At 38.1% G+C, this 24250-nt stretch overlaps 1 long non-coding RNA gene across 1 annotated transcript in view; it reads left to right on the top strand.

Annotated features, from left to right (window-relative positions):
• LOC117975475 (uncharacterized) overlaps positions 1-24250 on the top strand; it is a 184969-nt gene that overhangs the window by 85528 nt on the left and 75191 nt on the right. Inside the window, exon 3 of the long non-coding RNA XR_010108841.1 lies at positions 23130-23232. This is a non-coding gene — a long non-coding RNA (uncharacterized LOC117975475). The remainder of the gene's footprint in view (positions 1-23129; positions 23233-24250) is intronic.

Genomic DNA, 24250 nt, shown 5'->3' with positions numbered 1-24250 from the left:
ATTGACCAATACAATTTAGAACTTGATAATTAATTAAATAATATTATAAATAATATAAGAAAGGGCTTTAATAACTTCTGCTAAGCTATATGTTTTAAGTTTTTAAAATAAAATATAAATTTCTTCTTGCAAAATTTTTTATTGCCCTTCACTTTACACTTTTTCTTTTAATTTTATCATTGCTCCTTACAAGTAAAGTACTTTGCTTTCTATTTGATTACATGTCAAAATCATTCTTTTCCTGAGAACACTTAGCTTTTTATTTCTCTAATAACATTTTAGCCCCACCCGCATGACCTATTATTTAACCTAAGGAAATTAGAGCAATATCTGAACGAAAATTTATCTGAAGTGAAGGAAGAAAGAGGTTACTCATTGTGATTGTGCTAATTTTTTTTCTGTCTGTATTTCAAAGAGAAGTTTAAATGTTTTTGCATAGACATATAGAACATCAAAGAAAGATAATGAGGGAGTGAAATTTTTAATATCAAAACTTCACCATTGCTAAGAATTTTTTTCTATAGCTCAAAATAGAGAAAGCCAATGTTTAAGATGCTCTCAATAAAAAACATAAACACACTGTCAAAGGGAGATACAATTTATTGCAATTACTTAGCTCAAGAGTTTAGGTGGATGGAGGTAAGAGGAGTATGTGTACAATACATATTACCAATTATTATAATTACATGGGAGAGGGTAAAGTGTGGCAAAAGTAGTAAAATAAAAGAGGTAATACCCATCATAAAAGGCCAAAAATTTCTGGACTTACTGTAGTATGTAATAGGAGAAAAACTGAAGTCTCATGGTGGGGGAGACAGTGGCTTCCATGTCGTTCTGGATTTTCATTATATCTCAGGTGGTTAGCATTAGGACTGATACATAGAAGACACTAAATAGATATTTGTTGAATGAATGAATGGAAAAATTTAATTGCTGCTTGTTAAATAAAACTATTTTAAGTATTATTTTGGTTTTATGAAGTTTTGAAATGATAGTATAATTTAGACCTTGCTTTCAAGTAGCTAAAATCTAGTGGGCAACATAGATATTTTCAAGTAATTCTATTACTGTACGAAATGTACAAAGTTATGAGATAGAGATATAAACAAAATTCTATGGTAACAGGTATGGGAAGGTGGAGAACAGGTGAACTAATTGTAACTGAAATGATAAGGAAAGACTTGATAGGTTAATGAGAGCTTGAAACCAGCCTGAGAAAAACTACTAGTGTGGAGAACTCTCTGTCTTAAGGAATAGAGAGTGGTCATGGATGCTTTGTAGGTGAGAAAAAGAAATAGACCTAGAAATGCCCCACTCGTATTCTTATTCCCTTACAGATTCAGTTCATGATTGGTGGCTTCCAAGTGCCAGCCTCTATACTTCTTTGACTTGGGACTATCTCTGGTCACAGGAGCCTCTGTGGGCAGGATAAAAATTCTGGGAAATAAATGTGCTTCACTTCTCTTTATGCAGCCCATAAGTAATGAATGACAGAACCCTTGGCCCTCAGGAGAATACTCTGAGGCATGATTCTACACCATTTCTCAGTGATTCCCAGTGGGATTAAGCTATAGTTGCCCACAGTTGTAAATTGCTTGATAATGCACATTTTAATGTTTTCCTTCTCTTTCATATCTTATATCCCCACTTTACTGATATTTCTTAGGATCACTTCAAAAATAAAATGCTTGCACTTATATCCTTTCACGAATGTCTGCTTCCGGGGAAGACTAACTAAGACAGTTGATAATGGAAGTGGAATTCTAGAATTGCATCACTGTTGACCACATGGTGATAATTCACATCTCTGATGAAAATAGGTAATGATAGTGCTTGATATTCTGTAACATCACAATTACCTTTGGTTAATTGTCTTGAGAATATATGGAAGGAAATGCACTGCTTATACAATTTTTCTGTTAGTTGACAAATATGAGGGTAATCGTAATTACAAAAAAATATAAATGTGGTTGGTTGCTATTGAGTGTCACCAATGTGTCAAAGAAAGAAAATGACTGGTTATGATTAGCCAACTATCAACATCGGGTACATTGTGAAAGTCAGAAGGCTTCTAGGGTGGCATTCAAAGAGAGTCTCACATTCTGAAGTAAGAGGGCAGACAGTTCTGAAAATTAAGCCAGCACTTTATTGTGAGATTAATGAAGTTAGAAGGAAGATTATATTTACAGCCCCAACAGTCTTTTATAGTAAAGTTTGCTCCCTTAGGGAAGAGATGAGAATTTAAGAAGGAAGAGGGATATTTGGGTGGATGTGCCTAAAAATCCTCTAAATCTCAGATTTTCCTTACCCTTTCGAACAATTCTATTGACCCACTCACCTACTCCTAATTTCTAGAAGATAGATGCTTCTTTTTGCCTGGAGACCATGCAAAGTCCTCATCTAAGGCAGTAGCCTTAGAAAATAACACTCATCCTCCTAGGATCTGCCTTTACATTCCAATATTAGTTTGAACCAATAACTAAGGTAAGGTCTTGGCTTGGCCTTATTGAAAATTATTGTCCCTGCTATGGAAGGAAAGGGCTTAGTCACTGAAAAACCTGCAGGACCTGGCTAATATATACTTGCAGAAACCAAGGTAAAGTGCCTTGGAATACACTTCACAGTGCTGTAGTGGAGGGACAGAATGTAAAGCTGGATAAGGGAGGGTGCATTGATATATGAACACCCTTCTGTGACTCAGGACTTAGTGTTCTGACTAGTATACTTGGAACAAATCCTAATATACTGCTGGGATGATTCCTTGAAGCTTGGAACAAAATTTGCTTACAGTAAATGAGACTGAGATGCTGAAACTATCTTGACTGAGAATTGAGAAAGAGGTAAAAGACTAATAGAAGTGGGGATGCTAGAGTGGATTTATTATATAAAATATAGAGAACCTACTAGTTAACTGTTTCTCAAGAGGGCCCAGAAAACAGTGTTTTCATCAAAGTGGAAAAGAAAGAATTAGTCAAGGTGTTATATTTGCTTACCTCTGTAGGGCAAGACTAATGCTGGATGATGCTACGGAGGTAAAGAATTGTATGTATATTTCAGGACAAAATATATAATGAGTTCATATTGGTTCTTCCAAGACAACTGTAGGGCTAGAGACCTTTTGTTTATTCTCAAATAGCTTAAATCTGTATCCACTTTCTTTCATATTAAGAATCCTAGTTCTTAATGACATCGACATAATTATTCAAACCCATAATATACACACAATAGTCTCAGGATAACAATACCAACACAATCATCAATAATGTGATTACTGACAACAGCTTAATATGTTTTTGCAGTTCTTATTATCTTGAGGAACTTCCCACTAGTTTTTAATTTTTGTATTTTAAAATCACATGAAATAGTTACTCTGTTTGATAATGTCACAAAATCAATAGGCAGTTAAGATCATTTGCTTCATTTAGCTTTCTATTTTTAGAGACTGCTTCCAAAAATTGTTTTATAATTATATAAAACGTGTAAGCTTCCTAAGTCAAATGTGCAAAACAAGGTATATTTAGAAAAGTCTAATTTTTATTTCAGATCTCTCTACTCTGTTACCTTCCTGTGTCTATAGGTAAATATTAGAAACAGTTTTATGGCTTCTCCTTCCATTTCTTAAATATAAGAAAGATGCATTTATATTCATAACTTTACTTCCTTTTGCTAACATGCTTGATATACTTTTTCTTCTCACCTTACTTATTTAACAACATATACTGAAGACTATCTTATAGGAGAACATAAAGATATCCCTCACACCTGTGAAAGCCATATGTGACTCCTTTGGGTGGATGTACCTTTTATTGATCCCCAGAGTACCACAGCAAATTCTCAGGGGCAATGTGGGGTATTTCAAATTCTTTAGAGAAATGCAGTAATTTTTAATATTTGTCAGGAGCTGAACAAACAATTAGCTTTAGGTAGATCACTGTTTCAACATTAGTTTGTGCTTTCTTCCTTCTGATGGTGTCTTATCTTTCCAAAGCTGGGTTTTTGGTTGTTACTAGGATAGAAAGCAAGTAATACATGAAAGTCAATGTGGCATAAAAATCAGGTGGGATTTAATCTGAGTTCAAGGTTTAAGAAATTGTGTAGTACACAAATGGTACACACACCGTCTTGCTAAGTAATTCTGGTTATTTAACAATGAAATAGAAATATTGTCTTTTATTTCAACTTATGTGTATTTTTTTCAAATAGCTACTAAGATGTTAAGAGAGAAATATTTATTAAGTTGTTTGGGTCCGGCTACTTAATAAACAAAACTGTTAAGTATTTCTTTTGGTCAAAGTGTGCCATTAAAAAGAAAAAAATTACTGACTCATTAAGAATCCTGTGAATCAAGAAAGTTTAGGAACCCAAGAGTCAACTACATTCCCTATTCATGGCCATTCAGGGCTTGTTTCCAGTCTTTTGCTGTTATAAATAGTGCTGACATGAGCCACCTTGGGCATCTGACATTTTTGCTAGATATTTAAACATTCTCCTATATCAGAGTTGTAGCCTTTTTACATCCCTGCTGGCATTGTGTGGACTACCAATTTCCATGTGGCTTCAACAACAAAACTATAGTGTCACACTGTTAGACCTTCACCAATTCAACAGCAGAGAACTGTCATAGCATAATTCAAAACATGTGATAAAATATATATAACATAAAATATGCATTTTAACTATTTTTAAGTATACGATTCAGTGTCATTAAGTACAGTCACAGTGTTATGTAACCATCACCACTATCAGTTTCCAAATCTTTTCTATCACTGCAAATAGAGACTCTGTAACTATTAAATGATAATTTATAAATCTTCCCTCCCCTGTACCTGTTAATCTCCACTTTATTTTCTGGGTCTATGAATTTGCCTATTCTAGATATTTTGTATAAGTGCAATGAGTATTTGCCCTTTTGTGACTGGCTTATTTCACTTAGCTTAATGTTTTTAAGGTCCATCCATGTTGTATCAGACCTTCTTTCCTTTCATCACTGAATAATAATCTATTGTATGTATTCTACGTGCCACATTTTGTTTATTCATTCATCTGTTCATGAATACTTGGGTTGTTTACACCTTTTGGCTATTGTAAATAATGCAGCTATGAACATAGGCGTACAAATGTCTAGTTCGTGTTTTCAATTCTTATGGGTATATATCATACCCAAAAGGAGTAGAATTGCTGGGCCATATGGTGATTCTATGTTTAACTTTTTGAGGAACTGCCAAATGGTTTTCCGCAGCTGCTGTACCATTTTACATTCCCAACAGCAATTTCAATTTCTCCACATCTTTGTCAACACTTGTGATTTTCTGTTGTGTGTGTGTATGTGAATATAGCCATTCTAGTAGGTCTTAATGGTGCAATTTTAATATACATTTTTATTATTAATGAAGCTGAGTATGATTTTATATGGCTAAGGATCATTCACATTTCTTTTTTTTAAATTATCTTCTCATCTGTCAGCCCCTCCAATGAACATACTTAGAGATGACCTTATGTAGGTAGACTGGACGGGACTTGGTACCCAGCTAAATGCAAATAATGACAAAAGAATGGGTGCTTCATCCTAGTTTCTAGGCCTGTGTAACTGGGAAGATGAGATCACTGTTAATACTGTCATGGGACTCTTGGAGTATTGCTTTTTTGGCTGGAAACCTCTGTGGCCAGTGGCACCTTTGCCCAAGTTTTGCTTGGGCATCCAGGAGCCGGCATAGGTGTCTGCTCCCTGCAAGACTGCAGCTGGACCAGGTGTACTGTAAGCAGGCAGCTTCCACAGCTGGCACTGGGGAACATGGTGGTGGCCAGAAGCTTGGAGACACCAGGAACTGCAGAGCTCCAAAGAGGGTGTCACAGCCCTGTATCAGGAATCTCCTAGGTCTGGGCTCCCTGAAGGGCCACAGCTCTTCCCTCCTTCTCTCTTCTCTCCTTCTTGTCACCCGCAATGTGGCAAGCAAGGGGTGTGTTTCAGCCCTGTTTGTGTTATAGCTCCTTTAGCCCCACCACTTGGCAGGTCCTGAGTTCTTGTCCTGTATCCAGGAAGAATGAGGTATGTGGACATGTTGAGGATGAGCAAGGTGAAGAGGAGCTTTATCAAACAACAGAACAGCTCAGAGGAGACCCAGGAGGGAGCTACAGGCAAGGTGTCCCAACAAGTGTTCAGCTCTCAGCAGAGAGGAGACCCTGGAGTGCTTAGCTCCTCTCTGCAGGCAGGTCTTCCCATTGAGTGTTCAGCTCTTAGCAGACAGGAGACCCTAGAGTGAGTAGCTCCTTTCCACAGCTGGTCATCCCAAGTGCTCGAGGCTGGCTGAGTCTGGGGTTTTTATGGGCTTCAGAGGGGAGGAAGTGGGTGCTGTTTGGTCCATGGGAGGCCATGGGTGGACCTGTAAAAAGCACCATAAGTTCTTACTCTGATCTGTGGGATGGGCAGCCTGGCCCCCAGGTTTCAGGCCTACCCCCAGCTTGAAGGCAGGACTTCACCAGGGCCTGTCTTTCTGCTCTTGAGCCTATCTGCCTCCTGCCACTGTTCATGGTGTCCAGGCTGTTCATGCCAAGGGGTGCCTGCAGGTCAGTGTCAAGCTGCTCTCAGCACCCCCTGGGCCTCCTTCCAGTGCTTATTGGCACCTAAAGTCTGGAGGCAGCCAAGGTGTCAGGAAGCTAGTGTGTGAGCACTGCCCTGTGCATGCACACACCTGGCTGGGTTGCTACAGCACCTGGGCTCGGCCTCAACTTTGCACTAAGATTGGAGTGGGTGCTGGGAGTGGGGAGAGGCCAGGCAGCAGGAGCAGGCACTTCCAAGCCTGCAGGGGCAGGGGGATCCTTCCTGGGCCCCTGATAATGCAGTGATGTCTGGGTCCACAGCCATGGCTTGAGTGGCTGTAGCTGTGCCCAAGAGGGCGGAGGCTCCTGCCCACTCTGTGGAGCACACACCTCTGGCCATGCCTCCCCACTGCAGCCAGCATCTTGGCAGTGGCCACTCCAGATGGGCCACCTCTTCCATTAATATGACACTTTGAGAGTGATTGAGAATTATTATTTTGATAATAGGATAAATAAGAAGGAGGCAAGGTGGGGAGATTAACTATAAGAATACATTCTCTAGGGCTTAAATGTTAAGAAGTTGAATGAGATAAAAAGGCAAGTTTAAAAGATAATGCAAATGAACTTTTAAAAATTGTGACTTGATATTAGATTCTTGAAGATGAAGAAGATAACAGCAAAATGTGACCTGAGATTTATAGCCCTGGGGATTAGGTATTTGTGTCACAGAAATAAAATAGGATCACATGCAATGCCCTAATATGACTTTTGCTCTATAATTGGAGATCAATCTTAACATGCAAATACTCCTAAGAGGGTTGTTAGTGAATATGTTTACACTAAAATATAAATGATTTCTATCAGAGTTCCATTTATGAGCAGGTTCTGATTAGGATAAGAGGAGACTGGTGCACAGAGAACTGTAGAAGGGCAGTTGGTATGGGGCCAAGAGGAGACCCAGAGTAGGGAAAAGGAAGCCCAAAGGGCCAGTGGGAGCGAAAAAAAAAAAATCACATTATTATTTTCGATCACTTTCTGTGAAGGTGGCATAGAATGAAAGGCAATGCTTAACCTTTTTGGCTAGCTATAACATTTGCCAGAGACATTTTGTTTGCAAGTGACAGGAATCCAGAGCATATAAAAGGGCTGAGGCAGGAGAATCGCTTGAACCTGGGAGGTGGAGGTTGCCGTGAGCTGAGATCGTGCCACTGCATTCCAGCCTGGGCAACAGGGTGAGACTCTGTCTCAAAACAAACAAACAAACAAACAAAAAGCAAGGAACTCAAAGTCTACATCCAGCTTCCAGCATAGCTGGATCCATTAATAGAAGGTGAAATGCTATCATTAGGGAGCTGCTCTTTCCAACTCTGGCTTTGATTTTTTCCAAGTTGGCTTCCTTCTCAGGCAGACTCTCTTCATGCATTGGTAGAGATGGTACCTGTAAGGTCTAGAACCACTTTTATCTCAGACAAAAAAGAAAGAATGTCCTTTTCCTAACCATCCCCACAAAAGTTCTGCAGAGCAAAAATCCCTCAGATTGGCCTCGCTGTGTCACATGCCCAACTTTGAACCAATCAGGGTTCACAGGGCAGTGCTACACAGTCACTTCTGAAACAGACAGGGAACCTGCCCTGAAGCACATGGACTAGAAATAAAAACTCTTTGAGGTTTCCACATGGTATAACAGTTTTCACAGTGGGGGCTTAGTAATTGAAAGTGGAATGCAGGCAGGGTGAGGTGGCTCACACCTGTAATCCCAGCACTTTGGGCGGTTAAGATGGTTGGATCACCTGAGCCCAGGAGTTTGAGACCAGCTTAGGCAATATGGTATACAAAAAATTTTCTGTACAAAAAATACAAAAATTAGGCAGATGTGGTGGCACACGCCTGTGGTCCCAGCTACTTGGGAGGCTGAGGTGGGAGGATCGCTTCAGCCCAAGAGGTCAAGGCTGCAGTGAGACAAGATTGTGCCACTGTACTCCAGCCTTGGTGAGAAAGTAAGACCCTGTCTCAAAAAAAAAAAAAAAAAAAAAAAATACAGTGGCTTATGCCTGTAATCCTAGCACTTTGGGAGGTCAAGGCGGGTGGATCACCTGAAATCAGGAGTTCCAGACCAGCCTGACCAATATGGGGAAACCCTGTCTCTACTAAAAATACAAAAATTAACCATGTGTGGTGGCATGTGCCTGTAGTCCCAGCTACTTGGGAGGCCGAGACAGGAGAATTGCTTGAACTTGGGAGGCGGAGGTTGCAGTGGGCCGAGATCCTGCCATTGCACTCCAGCCTGGGTGACAGAGCAAGACTCTGTCAAAAAAAAGAAGAGGAAAGAAAGAAAAAGAAAGAAAGAAGGAAAAGAAAGAGAGAGAGAGAGAGAGAGAGAAGGAAGGAAGGAAGGAAGAAAGGGTAGGGGGAGTCTATGTAGAGTATTTCCTAATCTTAGAAAATGGCTTGTATATCTTAATAGTATCATGGATATTTATGTCTCTTTCCTAACCTTAATAAAGGACATTTAAAACTGGCATACTATGGCCAGGCTCGGTGGCTCACGCCTGTAATCCCAGCACTTTGGGAGGCTGAGACGGGCAGATTACGACGTCAGGAGATCGAGACCATGCTGGCCAACATGGTGAAACACTGTCTCTACTAAAAAAAATACAAAAAGTTAGCTGGGTGTGGTGGCGGGCGCCTGTAGTCCCAGCTACTCGGGAGGCTGAGGCAGGAGAATGGCGGGAACCCCAGAGGCGGAGCTTGCAGTGAGCCGAGATCGCGCCACTGCACTCCAGTCTGGGCGACACAGTGAGACCCCATCTCAAAAAAACAAAACAAAACAAACAAACAAACAAAAAACTGGCATACTCACATCATCTTATATTTCAAAACTTTCAGATTTTTAAAAGGACATTTGAGTTCACTTACAAAATAAATGAACTGAACTGTATAATGAAAAAATAAAATCAGTTTGCGTTTTTCAGGCAAAACATGTTGCCAACATCTGTGTTAAGATGTGATGTGATCTTCTCAATGAGCAATGTTAAGAGCCACTGAGTAAGCTAAAATAATAGTCTTGTCTGTAGTCAGAGTGTTGACAAGAAAACAAAAGGAAAGTGTAGAGTAAACACAGGACAAGATTATACAAAGAGAGTAGTTAAAAATAATAAAAACACTACATAACAAAAGAACCACTATAATGTAGCAGACAATGTTAAGTTCTTTTCCAATTAAATCTTTGGTTTCCCATATGGAGGCACCAAACCTGCTTTTCATTTTCTAAAATCAATTCCAAAGGGCTGTCCTTATGTCACCTTGAAAGTGTTTCCTAAAATTGCAAATTCAAGATTCTTTCAATGTAGTTTCCAAGTTCTGACCCATCCATTGGCTTCCAATGAGCATTCTTAAAACCTTCCTTAAGACAACCTTTTGATCTGCATTTCCAGAGCACTTTATCCTTTATAGAAGCGGCCTCACTTTATGCTTGATAAATCTTAAAGAGAAGTCGCTTCACCAAGGTTGGCAATGTAAAGAACTCCTAAAATGTATTCCTGTTGTGTGTGAGCTTTCTAGCAACATCAGACAATGTTGTGAGGAAAACACATGTGCTTCCTTTTGTTCTTTATCTGGAACCAGTGCTTGTTCATATTCTGTGATTCTTCAGTCTAAGTTGGGGCTTATTTTGTTATCACCATCTATTTTACTTAGGATCTGAAAGGTGTATATGAATACAAGAAACAGTCTATATTCTAACAGGTAATAAATTTATCTCTAAAAACAGTTAAGCCTTTGTCTTTTGAATCTTAACGCTTCTGTAATTGTAACAGGGTGGTAAGATAAGCATACAATGGTGGATGATTTTTAATTTCCTGAGGGAATATTTCTCAGGATGCCAAGGAAGATGAAGACATGATTTTTAAAAAAATAGAATGGCAAGATTTTTTTTGAATAGCTCTTTTCTTTTTCATGTTTTATTGTTGAAAACATCTATTAACTTTATATTTAGTAAAAGAGATTCATTTTAAGTCTGAATGCCAGTCCCACATAAATTAGGCAACAAGTAAGGATAAGCACTTACAGGTTTAAATGATCTTGGTAATAAACTAGCCACCTTGCATGTATTCATATACATATACATTAAGATATCCCTTTGTCCACAGAGCATTGCATTTACTTGGCCTCCCAGACGCCTTAGGGCAGGCCTCTCCTGACTCCTTTGACTTTTAGCCAAGTTCCTTTTTGAATTTGTTTTACCCACTTTTTACTTTATCGGGAAATCTGGTAGAATTCAGTGTTCCTTATGTTACAATTTGGGTTTCAGTGATAGAGACACAGTTAAAAGAGTACTGGTTTGGGGGCAGAACAGTCAGTTACCAGTTACAGGTCCGCTGCTAATTGACTGTGTGACTGTGGTCCAGTTACTTAGCATCTTTGAACTTTATTTTCCTAAGCTATAAAATATGGATAATGCATCTCTCTGCCTAAATCACAGGGCTAGGGGTGTTGTATGGAAAAGAAAGTGGGAATCAGCATTCAGAAGATGACAAAGTATTTTACAAATGTAGAATTACTGCATCATGATGATGACTATGAGCTATCCTATAGTCTGTAAAAAACTGTTGAGACCACTCCTTCAACTTGGAAAGCAGGAGAAAAGAAAGGCATGGACTTACATAAATCATTCTATATAGGATTTTTCAAATGTTAGATTGCTGCCTGCTAAGGTTGTGAAATCATATGTTGGTTGCTACTACCATTTTTAAAAGAATGGAATAATATAGAAATAATAGAACAGGACAGAAAATATCAGAGTTTATCTCTCATAAGTAAGGGTTAGTAGCCAAAAGTCAGGGTAAGTATTACTTCGGAAAACTTTTTTCAGTGTGTGTGTGTGTATGCAAATACTTGTGCTGGGTTGTGATGTAATATGTATATGCAATTAGTGGATCACAGTTTAAAAGTTTCGAAAGCCACCACTTTATGATGCAGCTGTGTCAGATCATCTGTTGTGTTTTCCCCTTCAAGTCTACCCCAGTCCCTCAGATGCCTCGTACTTTAGCTAGACAGTGCAAGGAGTACATAGGGATAACATAGGAGGGTAAGCTGGTTTCTTTAGGGCAATTCTCCACCCTCCTCTCAGTCTTGTATAATCTGAGAGTAGCACCAGCAAGTGGAAAGGGAGCTGGTCTAAGAGTCATAAGACTGAGTCCTAGAGTGGCTTCATTTATTTTCATCTCTTGGACCTTGGAAAAGTTCTGTAACCATTCTGACTTTGATCTCTTAATCTGTAAATTTAGGATTAATTAATATATTGAATACATACTTATGAAGCACGTGCTGGGCCAGGAACCTGACTAAGAGCTAAAAATATGGCGGTGATCAAGATAAACAATAGTTCTTGCTCACTAGAGATTTTAACTCTAATTTATTAAGGTTCTGAAAATCAAATTTGATAAAATACATAATGTGGCTTAAAACCTTCCATTTTAGATGCCAAGTGTGACACCCTTGCTTCTTGAAATATGGTGAAAATAAACTAGAATACCTATTTCCATGACCTCAAGAGATTTAAAAAAATCTCCAAAGACTTCTGAAATGGACTGGTGGACATATACATTCATAACACATTTGACCCAATTGCTGTTACACTACTGATTTCCTTCCTTGTATCTTACATTCCTTTTACCCAGTTTAGACTCTGTTCATCTTTGTCATCCTTTCTGTCCTCTCTCTTGCTAGTTTATTTCTCCTCCTTCCTCCCTTGACAAAATCCCATCCTTTGGGCTTATGTCCAGGTCACTGCACACTTCGCAATGCAGCAGAACAGTTTATCACAGCTAGAGAAAGAAACAGACTGGCTGGCTGACTGGATTCCCTTTAAATTTATGAGTAATAAAATCAAGAGGGCTCTTATAGTTGCCTCACTGTATTTCCCTGGCCAATTTCTTATCCCACTCTCCAAGACAAAGATCACACACATTGTTCTTTCACCTCAAGCCTCCAAAATCCCTTCTCTACTGTTTACTACAAGCTGATTGCCTTGCTGCTTATTTTACTGAGAAAATATTTTTAAAAATCAGAGGATCACTTCTAATCTGTTCCCTGCTAAATGTCCCCATCTACCCATATGTGTTCCCAAAGCCTCTGCCTTTCTTCCTGTTTGAATGGATGGATGCTAAGGGAAACCTCTCCACCTGCAGGCTGAATTCTATTCCATTTCACTTTGCCTTAAAGTGAAGTCTTCCTGTGTCGTTATGGTTTTTTATCCTAACAATACTTTAAGGATTAAGGACTCTGCCTTTCCCATTACCCTACCAGCATCATCATTTCTCCCTGCATTCTGAGGATGCTTCCCCTCATCATTACACAAACGCACCATTATATCGCCCATCTTCAGACAAAAATGAACGCCTTAGTGAATTCCACTTTCTTTTTTAACAACCACACCATTCTCTGGTCTAATTTATGGCAAAAGTCTCAAATTTGATTCCTTTATTTCCATTATTATTATTATTATTATTATTGATGCATGAGTACTTTAGAAATGTGTTTTTTAAGATTCCTTAACTACTAGGGTTTAGATGACTGACTTTTAAATGTAATTATGTTGCAATCAGTGGAATTGGTTGAGGCTTCTTATAATTATAGCCCGACACATAGTCAATTGTTGTATATGTAGCCTTTGCACCTGAAAAACAAAAGTGCTTCTCTGATATGGTTAGGCTTTGTGTCCCCACCCAAATCTCATCTTGGATTATAATCCCCATAATCCCCACATGTCATAGGAGAGACAAGGTGGAGGTAATTGAATCATAGGGGTGGTTTTCCTCATGCTGTTCATGGGATAGTGAGTGAGTTCTCACAAGATCTGATGGTTTTGTAAGGGTCTCTTTCCTGTTCACTCGGCACTTCTCCTTCCAGCCACCTTGTGGAGAAGGTGCCTTGTTTTCCCTTCATCTTCCGCCATGACGGTAAATTTCTTGAGGCCTCCCCAGCTGTGCTGAACTGTGAGTCAATTAAACCTCTTGCCATTATAAATTACCCAGTATCGAGCAGTTCTTTTAAGCAGTATGAAAATGGACTAATACAATTTCTAATTGTTGTGTTGAATAGTCTACATATGCCCTTTAGATCAAACTTATTAATTTTATTGTTTACATTTTTTTTTTTTTTGAGATGGAGTTTCGCTCTTGTTGCCCAGGCTGGAGTGCAATGGCATGACCTTGGCTCAGGCTTACCATAACCTCTGCCTTCTGGGTTCAAGCTATTCTCCTGCCTCAGCCTCCCGAGTAGCTGCGATTACAGGCATGCACCGTCACACGTGGCTAATTTGTATTTTTAGTAGAGACGGGGTTTCTCCATGTTGATCAGGCTGGTCTCAAACCTCCCACCTCAGGTGATCCTCCCACCTCAGCCTCCCAAAATGCTGGGATTAGAGGTGTGAGCCACCGTGCCTGGCCTATTGTTTACATCTTATACAACTTATTAAAATTGTTTCTGTTTATCTATCAATTCCTGAGAAAGATATGTTGAAGTATCTTATGTTGGAGGTAGATTTTTCTGTTTTTATTTCATAGTTCTGCTCATTTTTCCTTTATATTTTGAGGTTACGTTTTAAAATCTTCTTGGTGCATTACATATTTTATTATTATATACATATCTTTTTTAGCTATAATAATTTTTCCTTAAAGACCATTTAGACTAATATTAACACAGCCACACTGCTTTCTTTTATTATATATTCCTGTTATATCTTTTTCTATCACTGAACTTTAAATCTTTCTGTGTCCTTATGGTCTTTTATTCTAATAATACTTTACTGAAGAGGAATTACATGCAGTAAATGAGGTATAACTTGCATAAATTTGATGACTTTTTAACTTATGTATACACTCTATAATCCTACCTAGATCAAGATAGAAAACATTTGTATCACTATCCCTCTACATAAGATGCCACTGCTCTCTAACCACTTTTATCACCATAGTTTTGTTTAAAAAATTCAATGGTCATTTAAGAAAATTTCAAGAAGAAAATAAAGTCTTTAATTTACATACTTAATTACCATTTTTGTTGCTCTTCATTCTTTTCTATAGATTTTGCTTTATATCTGGTCTCATTTTCCTTTGGTTTGAAGAACTTCCTTTAATGTAGATCTCCCAGCAGTGAATTTGCTCAGCTTTTTCTAAATCTGAAAAAGTTTATACTTCACGCTTATTTTTGAAAGATAGTTTTGTGATATAAAATTTTGAAGAGACAATTACTCTTTTTTAGCACTTTAGAGGTATTGTTCTGTTGCCTCTGAATTTATCTTTTGCAGATGAGAAGTCAGTGGAAATACTTATTGTTCCTTGGTATGTAACATATCATTTTTTATCTAGTTGCTTTAAAAATATTTTTATCTTTCTTAGTATTTCCTGGCATTATTTTATATTTTGATTTATTGTTAGCTCTCTTACTTTCTAGAATCTAAGCCCTATGAGGAAAGGAAACTTGTGTTTCCATCCTCCTTGCCTAGAATAGCAAGCATGCAATTACTATTTTCTGATTAAATGAAGGAATGAGTGCAAACTGTGGCCTCTGCTTCTCTGTTTCCCTTTATCTTCACTCTTAGAAAACAAAAATGAGAAACTCATTGATTTCACCAAAATCTCTTTTATACAAAACATTTGTAAAGATAATAGACTTTAATTACCATATAGTACACACACACACACACACATACACACACACAGGGTCACATATTGGAAGGGGGAGAGAGAGTGGGAAGCTTTAAATCAAAGAAGCAATTTAAATGATAACAATTAACATTAGAAAATTTCATTCTTAAAATGTTCTTCAGTAGCTCCACCATAGTAAAATTTTCACTGGCCACTTCCTCTTAGAATTCCCTCTTGCTGATTCTTCTCTCCTCCTCTGTTTTCAGCATTCTCATCCATGTTTTCTTTCCTTCAAGTTTCTTACTAACAGGAATTGTAGCACTCTGTTTAAACAACACATTCTTTACCTCCTTCCAAATATAAGTGGTTAACATTTCCTTGTGTGATTCACTGGATCCCCTCAAGTCCAGATTCATAGTAATTATAATGCATTTGTTTATTTGGATGATAAAATAATTTTCTTATTTTTAGCAAAATAAGTCATTTTGTACCATTATTCCAAGAATAATTTGGGTTTTTTATTTTGTTACGGGTTTTTTATTTTGTTGTGGAAACTGAAATGAGAATATCTGCATCAAATTCAAGAAAATGGGCAAGGTAATCCTAATCTGGAAAAAAAAAAACTCCTTTGGTTACTACCAGCATGGACTATTTTCTCATTAGATTAAAGCAAAATGGAAACCTGGATAAACTCAGAATGGATTTCCTCAATACCAAAGAGCAGTCCTTTCTCTCATCCAGCTTTAAAACAGAACCTTCCTATAGAACACCAACCCCTTGGATACTTATGTAATCATGTCAATTTTTATTCAATACTGTAAAAGTGGAATTCCCTTTTCTCCACACTTCCTCACATAAATGTAGATGATTATTGCATGTTTGCATGTGAGTGTTGGGGTAAGGAGTAGTTGAGAGAAGACAGTAGTTGAGAGAAGGGTATAGGCTCTCAGTGGGTTATCCCTGAGGATGTATCTCTGTGTTTTTCTTCTATTCCTTCTTTTCTTTCTTCTCCTTCTTTTTCTTTTTTTCCCTTGATATATTTTGCAAAGTTTTTAAGGGTGCGTGCAAAAAGTATTTCAGCTGTGGTTGGTGTCAGTGTAAGTCTTTCTAGATAACTGATGTTCCAAAAGTTGGCAGATTACTGGGATTATATTTCCTCTTTTATCCTAGAATCCTTATAAATCACCCATTTTTTTTTTATTTTGTCTTTGTTAATTCATAAATACTTTTTCCTCCAAAAGATGGATCTTAAATTGGGTAACCACAACAGGCTTTGCTTTTCCTTCCTTCCTCTTGACTTTTTTCTTTTTTTTAATACCCTACAGTCTCCCAAATGAAGGTACATTGTTTCTGTGTCAATTGCCTTCTTCTGATCCTTTAGCTGAGGCACTAAACTGGGAACGAGATAATCTGGTTTTAATCCCCTGTTCTACCCTTAATGAGCAGCGTGCCCTTGAACAAGCAGCTTAAACTCCAGGTCATCTTCTCTTCATCTACAATCGACAATGCTCATACCTGTCCCCGTTACTTAATAAGAGTCAGATAATGTAATGGATTTGAATACATTTTATAGAATTATTAGGATTATAAAATCATAATTGATCACAGGCGATGATATCAAGCCTCCATACATATGTTTTGGGGTAGGATTTGGCTCTACTAACTTGGTATAATCCTCGCACACACAAAAAATCTATTAACATGTATTAGAGTTATAGAAGATAAATATTAAGGAGATATAGAGCAAATCAAGCAAGCAAAAAGATTTACAATGCTCTATCTTTTCCTACAGAATATTTTGAATGTCCAGAGAGTTGCATAGATTTTCTTTTTTATTCCTTCCATTAATCCAGTGTTGAAGTTCCAATAATTTAGCATGAATAAAAATTACTGTATAATGTTGTATATACAGAAATATGTATACTCTATGGATAATTTGAGGGATTTTCAAGGGTAATTTCGACTATGTAATTTTCACCTTACATGCTGAATTTAGAACTTAACTCTGCATAAGATTTGACTCCTCTGCGTTTTCATCATCCCTGTGTCCAAAAAGGTGGCAAAAAAGAGAACTTTTATATTATGCAGAAAGATTCCTTGAAGAGAGCAAATACATTTTTTAAAACCTAGGCTAGCAGTGGTTTTGTACGGCTGATATATTCAAGGAATGTAACACATTATTATCACTTACATTTTCGTTTTCTGAGAATAGAGGCGTAGTTTTTAGGACCCCAGAGAGAATCAGTTTTGCATAAGTCGTGAATTTCTTTCTCTAATACCTGTATTTTAACTACACATCCTAACTCTGCTTTCTAGTTTGGCTTTCAGAGTGTAGGTCACAAAAGCCTAAGCCGTGCCTCCAAAGGTCAGACCAAGCGTTCTCATATCAGAAACAAAAAACTCTGTTTTAATTCTTTCATTTTTTAACAGCCCAGCAGGCTTTCTTTGTTTTGTGAGAGTGGGTAGTTCACTTTTCTCATGCTTGAAAATTATGCCACCCATTTATGTGCTCTGAAAGCAGGTTTTGAAATGGGTAGGAAAAGACAAGCCATGGCTATTTTGGTAGAAAATTGAAAGTACTCAGGTGGAAGGGAATCAAGAAACAAGGCTGTTAAGTACTGTATCAGGATTGCAGGCCCATCCGAAGTCGAAGAGCACCTGTAGATGAATTTCCCTTCCTTTGCCAAGCCTTCCCCCTGGTGACCCCCATTTATCTTTAACAAGAAGTCTTACACAAGTGTAATTCATAGGTAACAAGGCAAAGCCTCTGCTATTACTGTTGGGGTTCTCGCTTTTTGCCTGTGTGCCCTAAAATGGTGAATTTAAAAAAGCAATTGTAAGAATTAATCAGAGAGAGAGAGAGAAGCAAAATATGTATCTTGTAAATGGTATTTATTTCCAAAGTTCCTGGGTTTTTTTTCGATGAAATTGTGTCTCCTTATACAAAAGGTATGTGAGTCTGGTTCTTGCTTCACTCAATATCGTTGAAAATGTTTATTTCTGGCCATGAAAAAAGCGATCTATCTACCTAAATCAGAATGTTCATTTGAGGGAAAACTGCCCTACATAGAAAAATCAGATGTTCCTTGAAGTAGCCCAGAGGGTGGAGTCCATATGCTGCAGTGAGAGTTCCATACTTAGGAGTCTTCGAATTCTGCACTCTGGACTCCTACGGACCAAGATGATCAACTCTGAGGAAGAAAGGTAGTAGTCTTGCACCACAGGACTTTAGCTGACTGATTCTGAAAGCCACCGTCTAACAGCTTGCAAAATTTGGGAAGAAAATCCCCAGAGTGAGATCTGAGGATTGTAAATGCAAAGGGTTAAAAACAGATAATTTCTGGATTCTTGCTGTGATCTTTGTCATAACAAGTCTGAACACACTGGAGCTTTCATGCTCTGCTAGTGGGATAAAAATAAACTGTTTAACCTTTTAAATGCTGGTAATTTGGAGAGGTTTGCCATTTTTAGTTCTAACACATGAGCTTCTGAAAAGCTAGGAGGATAGAAATGGCTAACTAACTAAATTTGGAACCTTAAAAAGGTCAGAGTAAATCTGGTGCAATCCTGTCTTTTTTTTTTCTTCTACAGAACGCATGTTACATTCTTTAAAATTGTGAAAAAGATTGTAAAAAGGACAAGTGATGACAAAACTTGAACTGTGAAATATTGTTATAGGAGGAGATAAAAAGCGAATAAGATGTTTCGGGCTGATGATTTTAGATCTTGAAGTTTGATTTTCATAATCTATTGTATCTAGCTTGAGATGGTTGTTTAAATAGGCAGTAGGAGGTTTCTTTTTTTTTCTTGTTTAGCATTCTATGATTTTTCCCATCTTGTAATAATCAGGGAATCATGAATATTATACACTTCCAGGCCTGCTTCTAAATAGCAAAAATTTGATTCCTCTCCCTTGCCCCCGTGTTGGTAACTCATGATACTTCCTAAGGATGTTTTCTTCTCTACTGAAGTCTTCACATGTGAAGAAAATTGCCTTAAAAACCCTGGGCTCTGGAGGAATACGCCAAGTATCTCCAGTAGAATCTCCAAGAAGTGAGGCATGCTTTTTGTGCATGGTACTTGCTTTTGTTCGGTGTACGTGGAAAGAGACATGATTTCTTTCCTTAAGGATTTATAATGTAATCAGGCAGATCAAACATGAAGAGATGAACGGACTGAAAAATCTTCTCTTGGCAACATGAATAGGAAAAAATTTGTTAAAAGAACGCAGGGTAAGGAAGAATCACATTTGGTGTGATCTGTGCTCTGATGGACAGAGGGCGTGGATTAGCTCTCCAGCCTCTTCTCACCAAATTCCACCAGGCACGCCATGTACCGAGCGCTTTCATTTCCTTGAATATACTCACTAGTCTCTCACGCTGTGCTTGTGCTCATGTTGTCACAGTTGCTTCGAATGCTTTCCCTCACATTCTGCCTGTTGAAACTCTACTCCTCAGTCATTTCATTCTGCATGTCTACGCTAGAGCTGATCCTAGTCCAACTTGTGTTGTAGTCACTTGCATATGTGTCTTTCTTTCACACCACACTCTGAGTCTCTGGAAGGTAGGATTGTTCTTTTATTTAGCTTTATTTCTCAGGCACTTAATAGAGTTCAATACATATTTAGTAAAGTATATGGGATTGAATTATTTGTGAAGGAGAGTAGTGGTAGCTCCAAAATGATCCCGGAGGTAGGAGTGTGAGAATCTGGGTATCTGTGTGTGCCATAAGAAGAAATCTGAAGAGGAGGTTATAGGTTCAGTATAAATGCCAGTTTTGAAGGGATCACAGTGGAGGTATCCCATACTGTACACATGGGACCCAATAAATTTGAGACTGAGGCTGGGATACAACATAGATGTTGATGATTAGGGAATATGATCTTGGTTTTCCATGGAAACTTCAAGGTTTTAACTTTAAGAAAAATGGTTTTCTTATATTTGATTTCATGATTCCAGAGGTAAATGGAATACCGTTATGCTATTTCCTTTAAATAGCCTTTCCTAGTCTGTAGTGATGGTATTTTAAATAAAATTACTGAGAGACATGAAAGTTAGCTTTTTTTCTGGTGAGATTTGGGCTGTATTTTTTTTGGAAGAGGTAAACATGGAAGAACAAGAGGAAACAAAGAAAAGCAGAGGAACTAGTGAAGTATGAAATTGAAGTATTGACTTATGTCTGGTTCTTTCTCAGAGTTCCTTTCTTGTTTTTTCTGCTTTATCCCTTTTTATATTCAAGACAGCTTCTATCATTAGGCACTAATGGCCCAATGTAACTGAAGGAGCTGCCCAAACTTAGCCTTAAATAACTTTCTTTTAGGAATACTTTCTTGATATCTCTTCAGTGTTATTACAAGATGATTGAACATGAGTAACTGAAAACTTGCCTTCTCTGAAAATAGTGAGTTTCAACAGCGTGATGTCTCAAGTTTCTTTTCCTTCTAATAAGAAAACCTCCAGCCCCTCCCTGCCATCACCTGCACCTACCTCCCTGAGTCAAAGAATTGCTCTCAAAAGCATTTTCTTATCTAGTTGAAAGACTAGGGAAATAGGCCATTCCTCTGGTGGAGATGCTGTTCTCCCTGGGTAAGAGGACACATACCTGACCAATCTTTCTATATTGGTTGGTCCATTCCCTGAAGCTCTCTGAGCTTCCAGGGAGCTAAGATGATTTTGGCTGCCTTTATGTACTTTACCTAATGAGCTGGCAAACTGGTTTCATCTTAGTGGGTATTCTTTGGACTAACTAAAAAAGGATGATTTAATTACCTTTCTTCTTTTTCAAATGAGAGATCTACATGCTGACTCTTCCACATGAGTGCTTTTAAATTTCCAATACAGGTTATTCAAATTGCTTTGGTTTCTTATGCACTTGGTGGAAAATCCACTCAGATTCACCTTTTTTAAAAAATGCAATCTTTGGCAGTACTGAGTTTTTCCACATTTCAAATCAAAGTAAGAAAATGCCTTTGGGATTCCTGGCTTCAGAGAAGAACTAGGGCACATTCATTCACATACAAGAGCCAACATTTCAGTAATGCTAATGAATTTCCCTGACTAGAAATTATTTTTGTGGCAGTAAATATTACTCTCTCATACCTTATTCCAATGCAGATACCTATTATCAATTTTAAAGACTCATTATCAAAGAAAAAGATTTATTTTGCAACAAAATTGAGTAGGGATGCAATTGAGGTGATCAGATGGCTCCTGGGTTACAGTAAGCCATTATCTGACTGTCTCTTATAATTCTCCACAATATACACCATTGGAAACATTGTTTAACAGAATATTAACTGCAGTCTTGCTACTGCCAAGTGTTCTAGATGCATCCAGGTAGTCTATAATTAATGCACCTGCAGAGTTGCACAAAGAACTTCATACACTGTCCATTTCAGTGGAGAGCGGCTGGAATGGCACCTGCACAACAGGTGCAGTGCAGGACAAGACAAAAAGGCCAAGTTCTAACTAGAAAGCTTAATCCCTTTCAGTATGGACTGACTAGCTTGAGGTTTCTTTAGAAACAGCAGTATTTTATTATATGAAAGAGACGGAGTAGGGTGTGGTGAGGGTTAAAAAGAAGATGGGGAACCTAATGCCTGAGCTCTGGTTATATTACTGGGAAAATTAATAGTATGTGTAAGGAACACTGAGACAAGGGGATTAGGAAACGGGAAAAGGGCACCAGGCCTAGGGTGCAAGAGGAGTTTCCCACAAATGATTGCTAGCTTATTCGAATTTGTATTCTGCTAATCTGTATTCAGATCGACCACATACATAAGTTTTCAGTAACCATCAAGAAAAATGTAAAAATATAACCCCCAATTCCTTATAGATGATATTAGTTTTATTTTTTACACCTAGTCCTTGGATTAGTGGGTTACGAATACAGCCCTTTATGAATTAGTTTAGGAGCATTCATTTGAGAAACTTAAGATAATTTTGAAACTCTTTGGCATTCTTCATTTGTATGACATCTACACTGTGTAGGAGGCTTCATTTTGTTTAATCCTCACATTAATTCTAAAAAGTAGGCTTGGAGAGTGTAATTGGTAATACCATAGGAATAAGGAGGCCTAAGAGAGGTCTATGTGAATTCAAAGCCAGTGCTCTCCAATCACGATTGTACCTCTCCCCTTGGTTTCCTAGGTTCTGGCCACATGAGCTCTCCTTTCCTCAGTGCACTGTCCAGCTCATCCACCCTTAGGCCTGTGTATTTTCTGCTTTCTCTGTTTTGAACACTTTCCTCTGCCCTTCAAATACCTAGATCTTTCACTCATTCAGATGTCAGCTGAAATGCCTCCTTTCTCTAGATTGCCTTTTCTAAAACCTGCATCACTGACTACCAAATCTTCCTGTTTTATTACCTTTTACAACACGGAGAATCTGAGATCATTATCTTTATATGTATATCGTCTGTCTTCCTTCACATGAACGTAGGTTCTCCGAAGGCAGGAATCTTGCTTGTCTTGGCCATTGCTTCCCCCACTGCCAGCTATGACAGAGCTTGCCATGTCATAGGTGCTAAAAAAATTACATATGGCGTTAATAAAATGTCACTCTAATTTCTGGAAGGTAGGTTGACATTTAGAGTAGTGAAAATCTATTAATGAAAGGGCCACCTTGCTAGTAGATATGGGATCAACTTTGACTTCTGACTTTGGAAATAAAGGTAAACTTGGATGAGAGTGAAGGAAGGATGAGATAAGAGAGAATGACAAATTTACAATGAGGAAGATACAAAAATAAAAATAAGTAATACAAATAATATTTATATTCAACAAATGTTTATTGAGTATCTACTAGGATAGGATTCCATACATCTGTTTTATACCTTCTGTTCTATAGCACAATTATTAAAAATGTCCTCTTCACCCTTAAAAGTATTCCTACTTGGATGATAAAGTATATGCTCTCCTTAACTATGGGCTCTTCTCTGTTCTAGGCAATGAGGACCTTGCACAGGAGAGTCCCTGATACCCAGAGTTTACTGCCTAAGAGAGGATACATCCTTCAAACCAATAATCTGCTAATAGCAAGATCCAATAGTAACAAGTTCTTTGCTTTTTACTTTTCAAATCACTTTTATGTACATAATCTCATTTGATCCTCCCATCAATTCCATGATGGAAAATACTTATAATTGGCTTTTAAAGGAAGAGGAAACTGTTGCTGGGAAGTTGAGTGACTTGGTCAAGGCTAATTAGCAGCAGAGCCAGGACAAGAACTCAATAGGAAAATGCCTGCACTCTAGGGAGACTTTAAACTTTGCTCCAAAGAGTGAAGGAGTTAGAAAAAATGCTAATTTTTATCTTACCTAATGAGGCTTAGAGTCTTTCCAGACATTTTTATAATTCCTCTTGTTGTTATCATCTTGAGGCCGACTTGAGGCCAACTCAGTGCCACCTCTGCAGATTTTTCTAGTGGAAAAAGATTATTATTTTGGAAAGGATTTCCTACATACTTATTTTCAGTAGCATTGTTTTGCCTGGTTCAAACTAAAACCAAAACTCCAGTTCTCCAGTTTGCAGAATAAGCAGCAAATAAATGTAGCTAAGAGCTATTGTACTGGTCTGCAAAGATGAGCCCCCAGTGAATCATGCTTCCCAGTATTTACACTGTTGTTGTGAAATCCCTTCTTCTTGAATCTGGGCTGATTCTGTGACTTGTTTTCAACTAATAGAATGCAATGGAAGTGATGCTGCATCCCTCCAAAGCTAAGTGAATAGAAACTTTGCTACAGTGTCTTGGGTCTTTTGGATTGCTCACATGGGGAAAACCACGGGCTATGTAAGATATCTGACTAACCTGAGACCATGATACTGTAAGGAAGTCCAAGCTACCTACACTGAGAGGCCATATGGGGAGAGAGGGAGAGGGCTAACCAACTCCCAACAGTTCCAGCCGTCCTTGATAAGGTGCAGGCTTGTGAGTGAAAAGACATTTTAGACATCCAGCCCAGTTTTGTCTTCATTTGATTCCAGCCCTCGCTGCCATGTGATTATAATTTCTTGAGACACCCCAGTGAGGCCACTCACTGAGCCAAGTTATTCTGCAGAACTGAGA

Source organism: Pan paniscus, chromosome 10 (genome assembly GCF_029289425.2).
Source record: "Pan paniscus chromosome 10, NHGRI_mPanPan1-v2.0_pri, whole genome shotgun sequence".
In the NCBI taxonomy this organism is placed as follows: Eukaryota; Metazoa; Chordata; class Mammalia; order Primates; family Hominidae; genus Pan; species Pan paniscus.
This window is presented reverse-complemented; position numbering and strand designations above follow the sequence as displayed.